The sequence below is a fragment of the Pristiophorus japonicus genome, unplaced genomic scaffold, assembly GCF_044704955.1.
Source record: "Pristiophorus japonicus isolate sPriJap1 unplaced genomic scaffold, sPriJap1.hap1 HAP1_SCAFFOLD_113, whole genome shotgun sequence".
NCBI lineage: Eukaryota > Metazoa > Chordata > Chondrichthyes > Pristiophoridae > Pristiophorus > Pristiophorus japonicus.
The window spans coordinates 1,402,276-1,413,425 of record NW_027250788.1 but is presented as its reverse complement, the minus strand read 5'-3'; the positions used below and the strand labels follow the sequence as shown (position 1 = coordinate 1,413,425).

The following is an 11,150-nucleotide window of genomic DNA, read 5'->3' as shown; positions in this document are numbered from 1 at the left end:
TCAAGTAAATAACGTGACTTGTCCAGCAGAGGGACAGGGGAATCTGAACTATATCAATTTGATCGAAGCAACTGGGACTTCTGACACCACGTGGCTGGCCAGCACGTTGAGGCAGGAAGTACCGGGTGGTACATAAAAATATAAGTCGAGCAACAAATTATGTTGTCGGTTAAAGGAGACTAGGATTAGTCCATTACCGAAAGGGGGGATTGTTGTAGGGCAAAGGCAAAGGCACCTGCTGAATATATGTATGCATATATGTATGTGTAAAATGGTAGACAGATATAAAATGGCTGCCAGGGATTCTGCAAAGCACTAGGGGAATTCAGCTAATATTTAGCTTGACTACATTTTTGGGTGGCTGATGACACTGCAGTTCCGTGTACAGGAACACTGGAAAGAGCGAGCTCAGCAGAACATCCTTAATCAACAAACCACAGACAAGATGTCCTAGCAGAATACTGAACAAAGAAATTCCTGTGACTGTGTAAGGATAAGGAGGTTAGGTGCAGACAGAACGCAAGGACAGTAGAGATAAGGGGATCTGGAGAATCTCACGAGGCCATGAATAAGGCCCAGCTAAAACATGAGGTGATCACGCAGTCCCCTGGTGCCTGGGGGCCAATTCCATTGGCCCAGTGGAATCGATTTATAATTTATAGTCCTTAAGATTGGATTGTGTCCTGCCGACATGGGCTAAGTAATTGTAATGAACTGTTGTAAAACATATAAATATCGATGAATTTCTTTGTTCGGTGGAGTGGAGTGCCTGAGTTGGACCAGAGGCTCTCTCCCCGCAGGTGTAATATAGGCCATTTTGGCATTGGAACCGACCCGAGTGTCGAGTGATTCTTCCAGGAAAAGATTTGTGCTAACATAACCCGTGCTGTACCAGCCCTGGGAGAGATTGATGGGACAGTGTAGAGGGAGCTTTACTCTGTATCTAACCCCGTGCTGTACCAGACCTGGGAGAGATTGATGGGACAGTGTAGAGGGAGCTTTACTCTGTATCTAACCCCGTGCTGTACCTGTCCTGGGAGAGATTGATGCGACAGTGTAGAGGGAGCTTTACTCTGTATCTAACCCCGTGCTGGATCTGTCCTGGGAGAGATTGATGGTACAGTGGAGAGGGAGATTTATTCTGTATCTAACCCATGCTGTACTTGCCCTGGGAGGGTTTGATGGGACAGGTTAGAGGAAGCTTTACTGTATATCTTAGATGGGCTGTATGTGCTCTGTGAGTCTTTGATGGGACAATATAGGGGGAGCTTTAATCTGTATATAACACATACTGTACCTGCCCTTGGTGGGTTTGATGTGACAGTGTCGAGGAAGCTTTAGTCTGTACCTGTCCTCTGAGTTTTGATGAGACATTGTAGAGGGGGCTTTAATCTGTATCTAATCCATACTGTACCTGCCCTGACGGGTTTGATGGGACAGTATAGTGGGAGCTTTGCTCTGTATCTATCCTGTGCTGTGCCTGCCCTGGGAGGGTTTGATGGGACAGTGCAGAGGGAGATTTAAACAGGTGCTGCACTGTAATGTATATATGCCCGGGTTTACCTGCCACCAGGGGGACCGACCGTCGAAGGTCATTGGGCCACAGGCACACACATGCAACTCTTGTATATAAAGAAAGCCTCCATGTTTAATCGTTTGTTCGAGAGCTAGAAATGTACGGTCAGGATGCACCTGATTGAGTTCACGGTAGTAAGCCTGCTGAGTTATTGCATATGCACCATGCATCTTCCCCTGGAAGAGTTTGATGGGGCTGTGTAGCGGGAGATTTATGTTGGAACTAATTTGTGCTGTACATGCCCTGAGAGTTTGATGGGACAATGTAGAGGGAGCTTTCCTCTGTATCTAACCCCGTGGTGCATCTGCCCTTGGAGCGTTTGATGGGACAGTTTAGAAGAATCTTTACTCTGTATTTAATGCATGCTGTACCTGCCCTTGGAGAGTTTCATGGGACAGTATTGAGGGAGCTTTACTCTGTATTTTACCCATTCTGTACCAGCCCTGGGAGTGTCGATGGGTCAGTGCAGAGGGAGCATTACTCTGTATCTAACCCGTTCTGTACCAGCCCTGGGAGTGTTGATGGGTCAGTGCAGAGGGAGCATTACTCTGTATCTAACACGTACTGTACCTGCCCTGGGTGAGTTTGATGGGACAGTGTAGAGAGAGTTTTACTTTGTATCTAACACGGGCTGTATCTGTCCTGAGAGGGTTTGATGGGACAGTGTCGAGGGAGCATTACTCTGTGTCTAACACGTGCTGTAACTGTCCTGGGAGGCTTTGATGTGACTGTGTAGTGGTAGCTTTACTCTTTATTTCACATTATTGTCCTTTTCAATCCACTTGTTTCACACCGAAATAAATCGTAACCGTGATGTGAATTTAACGCCACGTGATTCTTTGAAATCATCTTTAAATGATTGGGTAAAACCACTCCTTATGCCATCGAAAAACAGCTTTGATTCCAGGTCTTGGCGATAACTTTTGTAACACCATTTTTAAATTCAAAACCTTATAAAATTGATGACATGCAGCCAACGTGCAAAAGTAAGAATTCTTTTAATCACCGTTAATTAGCCGATAATCTTCTTCAGAATGAAATAAATAATAATATAATTACTGAGGAACAGTGTTATCTTCAATCATTCATTTTCTCTTTACATGTGATGAAGTTTTATCCCTGTCTCATTTACACGCTGTATGAGAATGGTTTAAAATTGTAAGTGTTTATGACTCAGTTGTAAAACCATTGATTGTGTGTGCATCTATTCTTGATAGGTGGAGCACTTGAGAGCGAAGTTCCAGTTCTATGAGCCCAAGTTTCCACACGATAAGAAACGGGTGCCCCTCCGAGCTGGGCGCCCGTTTTTCGCGCCTAAAACGGTGCCTAAAAAAAACCTTGCGGTTCTGGAGCGTTCTGCAGCTCCTTGTCTGCCTGGCGCAGCGCCCAGGGGGGCGGAGCCTACACTCGCGCCGATTTTGTAAGTGGGAGGGGGCGAATACTATTTAAATTAGTTTTTTTCCTGCCGGCAACGCTCCGCGTGCACTTTGCAGCGTTCGCGCATGCTCAGTGTGAAAAAAACATTGGCACTCGGCCATTTTTGTAGTTCTTTGTAGCTGTTTAATTTTTGAACATTTTTTTAATAAAAGCACATAGCCATTAGCACATCAGCCTTCTCACTGTCTCCTTCCCCCCCCACCGCGGGAAGAACGGGCGCCTCTTACCCACCCCTGCAGGAAAAACGGGCGCCTCCTCTCCCCTCCCCCACCCCCCGCGGGAAGAACGGGCGCCTCTTACCCACCCCGCGGGAAGAACGGGCGCCTCCTCTTCCCTCCCCCCACCCCCCGCGGGAAGAACGGGTGCCTCCTACCCCCCCGGCGGGAAAGAACGGGCACCTCCCCCCTCCCCCGCGGGAAGAACGGGCGCCTCCTACCCCCCCGCGGGAAGAACGGGCGCCTCATACCCCGCCCCCTGCGGGAAAGAACGGGCGCCTCCTACCCCCACCGCGGAAAGAACGAGCGCCTCAGGCTGACTGCAGCATTCTCCGTGCCTGAAGCACTTTCACACAGGTAGGAAGATGGTTTATTTAATCTTATCTTTGCTCATAAATGTTTATTCAGGTTGGATTTATTTGTATAATATTTGTAGAAATATAAATAAGGATTTATTGCACAATTTAATGACTTCCCTTCCCACCCCACCTCGTTCTGGGCGCCTAATTTGTAACCTACGTCTGATTTTTTAATGTGTAGAACAGGTTTTTTCAGTTCTACAAAAATCTTCACTTGCTACATTCTAACTTAGTTTGGAGTACGTTTTCACTGTGGAAACTTTCAAATCAGGCGTCAGTGGCCGGACACGCACCCTTTTGAAGAAAAAATTCTGTTCCAAAGTAGAACTGTTCTACCTGACTGGAACAGCAGAAAAAAAAATGTGGAGAATTGCGATTTCTCAGATAGTCCGTTCTCCACCAGCTGCTCCCAAAAATCAGGCGCAAATCATGTGGAAACTTGGGCCCCAGAAATGTATCAATAGAATCAATTTCCACCAGTTTCTTTAAACCCAATCACATAATTTATTTCTAGTGGGCTGAATGGAGGAATATGATCCATGTAAAACATTGTTATCGTTTTACTTGAACTGAATGCTCATAAAATATTGGAGTGGGAACTAACTGGATAATAGCACTGCTGGCAACATTTGTGGAAAATATTCATGCAGCCAAAACGCACAATGACAACCTGGGACTGTGCGGCACCGAACAGTCGGGAAAAAACAGTTAAAGGCTTCGTCCCTGGGTGGGCTCGAACCACCAACCTTTCGGTTAACAGCCGAACGCGCTAACCCATTGCGCCACAGAGACTGATGGAAGTATAATGTGCACGACATCACAAACCAGGGTGTCAGTCAGTGAAAGCTTCAGATTGCTCCGACCTGGATGGAACTTGTCCACTCTCAGTTGTACTTTTCCCAAATAAATGGTGAGACATTCATTGTGGATGCGTGGAAGCAGTCTGGTTCCGCACACTGCAGACACTTCCATGTCACCACCAACCAGCTCTCCCACAACCGGTGTGATCTACCTTCCAGCCTTCCGGTGCCTTGTCTGTGACAAAGTATTCTGATTGTCCCGAAGCCGGTATTAGGTTTGAATTCCTTTTCAGCTCCTGACTGCAGATATTCCTGTGATTAAACGGGAACTAAATGTTTACAGGGACAGTTGGATTCACCGTTTCTTTGCTTGGTGAAATTTCAAAGATTGAAAGCGACGCACATCAACCCCAAACGTCCCGTGAGATGGAAGCCCAATTGCTGTTTCAAGCTTGAATGCAGGTACAAGCAGAACTTATTCAAAGAAATTCCAAGTCCCTGAGACGCCTGATTATTTGCACCAAACTCTTTGCAAAGAGTTGAGGTTCATGTTTGGTGATCTGGGCACATCTTTCCCCAAACTACAACACTTCAAACATAACTCAATGGCTGTAAAGCGCTTTGGGGCATCATGAGTTCCTGAAAGGCGCTGCAGATATGCAAGTCCTTCTTTGCAAAAGTTCGATGCAATTTAAAAATTTGCGAGCAATATCAGGGCTCCTCTGGGACCCCTCGTAAATTTCAATTAACAATTCCGAAGGGAGAATCACAGCCCGAGACCAACGAGCCAACTGTTGACAAACGTGAAGATAAGGTGTAACCATTTCAAACCATTTTTTTGTTTGTCACTATTCAGAACATAAGAACTTAAGAACTAGGAGCAGGAGTAGGCCATATGGCCCCTCGAGCCTGTTCCGCCATTTAATATGATCATGGCTGATCCGATCATGGACTCAAGTCCACATCCCTGCCCGTTCCCCATAAGCCTTATTCCCGTATCAGTTCAGAAGCTATCTCTGTCTTAAATTTATTTAATGTCGTGGCTTTCTCAGCTCTCTGAGGCAGTGAGTTCGACAGATTTACAACCCTCTGAGAGAAGAAATTCCTCCTCATCACAGATTTAAATGGGTGGCCCCTTATTCTGAGATTATGCCCCCTAGTTTTAGTCTCCCCTATCAGTGGAACCATCCTCTCTGCATCCACCTTATCAAGCTCCCTCATTACCTTATACGTTTCGATAAGATCACCTCTCATTCTTCTGAATTCCAATGAGTAGAGGCCCAACCTACTCAACATTTTCTCATAAGTCAACCACTCATCTCCGGAGTCAACCCAGTGAACCTTCTCTGAACTGCCTCCAAAGCAAGTATATCCTTTCGTAAATATTGTAAGTGTTTGTGATCCTCGCCCAATTGCCAGACGGACGGTTTGAATCGTCCCCACCTTACGAAAGTTCTAGATCTGGGAATTATTATTCAGAGTGTAAATTAAATGAGTCACGGAAAGGGATGCTTCGGTAATACATCGTAGTATATTTATTTGGTCTAACATACACTGTCTAAAACATGCACTGCTAAATGAAATCACTGTCTCTGTGGAGAATAAAATCCCGGTTCCAAACAACATACATACAGTACAGAAATGAACCTAGTAACACGCAGTAATTCCCTGGTGGATTCTAACCCCACCCCTACCAATGAATTACCCTCCCCAGAATAGCCCTGAAAAGCTTCACTTCTGAGAAAACCCTGAGCCCTTACCCAGCTGGCCTGGGATATCTGGTTACTGGCTTGGGACACTCGCGACGATGTTCACCAACACACGCAGCCGGTTTCCTTGCTCAGCTCAGCTGTGGGAAGTCACTGCCTGGTCTTCAGTCTCGGTGGCTTCTTCTGCAGTACTGCGGCCCCTTCCTCTGGTACATCGATCGGTGGAGTGAGAGCAAGAGCGAGAGGGGGCTCTCTCTAGACACAAGCTGCAAGCTGCAAGCTCCAAGCTTCACACCAAGCTCCAAGCTAAAAATAAAGTGGAAAGCACCCTGTCTTACTGGGAGTCTTGCTACCCCTATCTTTCCCGCCAATCTTTAAAACCCCTTTGTTTCTAAGCACGGGTACTTCGTCAGTGATGGGCCATCCCACCCATGCATTGGGCTGATGGCCCTTAGTCTGGGCATCTCTCTGAGCCTTTGTGTTGGGAAAGACCCAGCTCCTCCTTGGCTGGCCAGGCTGGTGGGTTCATTGTTCTCTGTCTCCTTCTGAGATGGAGGTGAGAAGTGCTTTTACAAATTAGAGTGGCTTTGTCAGTGGCCCCCCTTCCTGGCCGACAGCTCTTTTGTCAATGGATGACTGACAGGTCTTTTGTCCCAGCTAACTTTCATGCGGTCTCTGGAGTTTTAACAAAACCAGCTTTTTCACATATCTGCGCAGGGTGTCCCCAGCACAGGGAAAATAGCCTCAGAAAAATAAAATCCACAAAATATTCTCAACTGAGTCCATTCTTTAAACAGAAACATTGCGATCTCTTCATTCTGCTCTGCTAATTATCGACCTTGCCACGTAAAAAGTGCGTTGGCATTGCAATGCATTAATGTAAAATGAATGTAAAGAAAATGCAACGTTTTGTCGAGTGCAAAACATGCAGTGTCTGCATTTCAAAAAGCATTGCTTTTATTCATCCTGCGGAATGCATATTGCACAGATAATCTCAGCACACATTGTGCAGGCAAAGGCAGCATTAGACAACAAAGTGATTTGTCCTCCGCTGATTTGGAGCAGATAACTGACGGTTGAGCACACAATTTGATAACTCGACTTGTAGATCAAGCATCAATGAAAAAGGCAACAAAACTGCCCACCAGCACCAGGTGTCTTTCACTTGTTTGTCCCAAATTTGCAGCAGCTGGGACAACAAGACTTTAGGTTTCACCAAGATTTGAACGCAGATCACTGGATTTAAAGTCAAGAGAGCTCACCATTACACCATGGAACCAACTATGCCAAAACTTTTGAAACATACTTCGTCACAGACAAGGCACTGGAAGGCTGGAAAGTAGATCACACCGATTGTGGGAGAGCTGGTTGGTGACATGAAAGTGTCTGCAGTGTGCGGGACCAGACTGCTTCCACACATCCACAATGAATGTCCCACCCTTTACTTGGGAAAAGTACAACTGAGAGTGGATAAGTTCCATCCCGGTCAGAGCAATCTGAAGCTTTAACTGACTGACACCCTGGTTTTGCATGTCTTGCAGTGTGTATCTGTGGCGCAATGGTTTAGTGCATTCGGCTGGTAACTGAAAGGTGGGTAATCCAAACCCATCTCCGGGCGAAGCTTTTAATGTTTTTCCCCGAGGATTCGGTGCCGCACAGTTCCGGGTTGTCATTGTGCATTTTGGCTGCACGAATATATTCCGCAAACATTGCCAGCTGTGCTGTTATCCAGTGAGTTCCCACTCCAATACTTTTATGAGCATTCAGCACAAGTAAAATGAAAACAATTGTTTACATGGATCATGTTCCTCCATCTAGTCCAATCAAAATAAATTATTTTATTGGGTTTAAAGGAACTGGTGAAAATTGATTCTATTGATACATATATCGAACTGGAACTTTGGTCTCAAGTGCTCCTCCTATCAAGAATAGACACACACACAATCAATGGTTTTACAACTGAGTATTGAACACTTACAATTTCTCATACAGCATGTCAATGAGATAGGGATAAAAATTCATCACATGTAAAGAGAAAATGAATGATTAAAGATACTAGTGTCCCTCAGTAACTATATTATTATTTATTTCATCCTGAAAAAGGTGATCGGTTATTTAACTGTGATTAAATGAATTCTTATGTTTTCATATTAGCTGCATGTCGTCAATTTTATAAGGTTTTGAATTGAAAAAAGCTGATACAGAAGTTACCGCCCTGACCTGGAATCGAAGCTGTTTTTCGGTGGTATAAGGGGTGGTTTTACCCAATCATTTAAAGGTGATTTCAAAGAATCACGTGACGTTAAATTCAGATCAAGATTACGATGTGTTTCGGTGTGAAACAAGTGGATTGAAAAGAATATTAATGACACCAAGCATTACGATGCAGCGATGCAGCAATGCAGCGTTCCTTGGTGGTCCAGTGATTAGGATTCGGCGCTCTCACCACCGCGGCCCTGGGTCGATTTCCGGCCAGGGAAATTGCACTTCCATCAAAATTAAAACCTTAGAAGAAAGAGTTACATGCATCTCATGTGAAAAAAAGATTCATTGATTTAAACATCATTAATTAATCCATTGTAGAACTTCAATCATTTATTTTGCCCTGTGTACGTGAGGAACGTTTATCCCGACCTCATTGTATTTTAGGAGCATGGTCGAGCCCCGGTATCTCCACCTGTGAAAGTAGGAAACTGCTGGAAATACACAACAGGACGGGTAGCCTTTGACAAACAATTAAACCAAGGTTACAGACTCTCTTCCTTCCCGTACCCTTTGCGGAACACTTGTTCCCCTTTAATTTTACAGACTGACTGAGTTCACTAACCACGGGGAGAGAGTAGGTGCCTCCGCGGCCCCACTGTGCTAACATGGAAGATAACACGATGGGGATGTGGGATGTGGGGCGGTGGGTGGGGATCAGTGACATGTTTGTGTAAAGGGCAGCGGAGGAGAAGGATTGACAGCTGTCAGTGAGGGACAGAAGTTGTTTAAGGTGAGCCAACACATTCCCGATCAGCACAGAAGGCATTCACTGGTCAGCTGCCCTCTGCTGTACTTCTGGTCAGAGTGGTTTCCGCAGTGGAGCCGTTATCACGTTTGCTTTCCACGTGAAAGGATCCCGCACAGAAATATTATGTTAAAACTTGCTCTGGATGAACAACCATGGGCGAGTTTATTCTGCTGTCAAAAGGGCGACAGTGCCTTCTCCCTTATTCTTTAATTGCTCTTTATTTCACTTCACTAAATATATATATTTGAGTGAGAGAAAATGTTCCAGAATGTCGCCCACTTCATCTTTTGTTCCCTTTTAAACACATAAAATGAGGCCGGTGGAATAAATACAGAAAACAAAGCCGAGGGATACAGACAAGAGGAAGAGAGAAGGGGAAATACTGTCCCCACCCAGAACTAATGCAGAAACCCCTCTGCTGCGCTCGGGGTGGCCACCCACAGCCTGGATACACTAACGTCCCAACAGCTCATTGACTGTCGGAGTGGGACCGTGCGGCGCTTCAGAAGACAGGACGAAAAAGCAAAGTCACTGATTCAGTCCCATGTGCTTCTCTGACTGACACCGGGGAAACGGTGAGACAGATTTTGAAGCATAGGTCTGGTTATTGTGAAACAGCAAAGAAAATATGAAGTCTGGAATGAAATTATTTAACGTGTATCCTGCTCGTTTAGTGGTTAGGCATTCACAGAGCGAGCCCGAGTTCGGAAAGTAACTTTTTAATTCAAACTTTTTTCAAATAATTACATGCAATTAATTAAACTCTGTGGGAGATGGGGTGATTAAAACATCACCGATCGGAAAGGAATTGCCCGCGGGAAGCCTCCAACCGGAATTTTTGGGCCAATATTCCCACCCGGATTGTTTTGCAGACTTACAGTCAATACTTCAATAACTGAACTGTAATAATTTCAGGAGCTTTCATCATAGATGATATTTTACACCCTATCTGACTTAACACACTCTGAATTTTTGAAATTGGTTTAAAATGTTCATTGCTCAGAAGACAAGGAACCTGGGGTACGCCAGGCCAGTGCACCACAAGGCCAGAGCGGTGCCGTACGTGATGTGGGAAAAAATAGAAGGCGAATTGGACCGCCTGCTGAGGGAAGGCATCATCTTGCCAGTCGAATTCAGTGACTGGGCGAGCCCGATTGTATCGGTGCTCAAGGCGGTTGGGTCGGTCAGGATATATGCTGATTACAAAGGCCACCATCAATCGGGTGTCACTCCAAGACCAGGACCCGTTATCGAAAGCGGAGGACCTCTTTCCGACATTATCCGGTGGCAAAGTTTTTTCAAAATTGGACCTGACCTCAGCTTACATGACCCAGGAGCTGGCGAGAGAGTTGAAAAAGCTGACCACCATCACGACACACAAGGGGTTGTTTGAGTACAACAGATGTCCGTTCGGGATTAGCTTGGCCACCGCGATCTTCCAACGAAATATGGAAAGCCTCCTCAAGTCGATTCCAGGGACGGTGGTTTTTCAGGACGACATCCTCATCACGGGTTACGATACTGAAGAACATCTCCACAACCTGGAGGAGGTGCGACGCAGACTGGACCGGGTAGGACTGCGACTGAAAAAGGCGAAGTGCATCTTCCTATCTCCAGAGGTAGAATTCCTGAAGATGAGGGTAGGAGTAGACGGGATGAGCCCTACTGTGTCCAAGACGGAAGCGATCCAGAGAGCACACAGACCCGTAACACGACGGAGCTGCGTTGTTCCTGGGGCTCCCCAACTATTTGGGAACTTTCTTCCCAAATTGAGCACGCTGCTAGAGCCGCTTCACGTGCTCCTAAGCAAAGGTCGCGAATGGGTCTGGGGGGACAGCCAGGAAAGGGCTTTTAATAGACCACACAATTTGTGATGTTCCAACAATCTGTTAACACGATATGACCCATGTAAGAAACTTGTGTTAACGTGCGATGCGTCGTCCTATGGTGTCGGGTGTGTGTTGCAGCAGGTCAATGCCAAGGGTCAGTTACAGCTGGTAGCTTATGCCTCCAGAAGTCTGTCCCAGGCCGAAAGTTGCTA

The 11,150-nt window shown here is 45.9% G+C and overlaps 1 non-coding gene across 1 annotated transcript; it reads right to left on the bottom strand.

The window, feature by feature from the left end:
* Nucleotides 1-4,305: 4,305 nt before the first annotated feature.
* Nucleotides 4,306-4,379, bottom strand: trnan-guu (transfer RNA asparagine (anticodon GUU)). Its single transcript has one exon. It is a non-coding gene; the product is annotated as a tRNA-Asn (tRNA).
* Nucleotides 4,380-11,150: the final 6,771 nt, after the last annotated feature.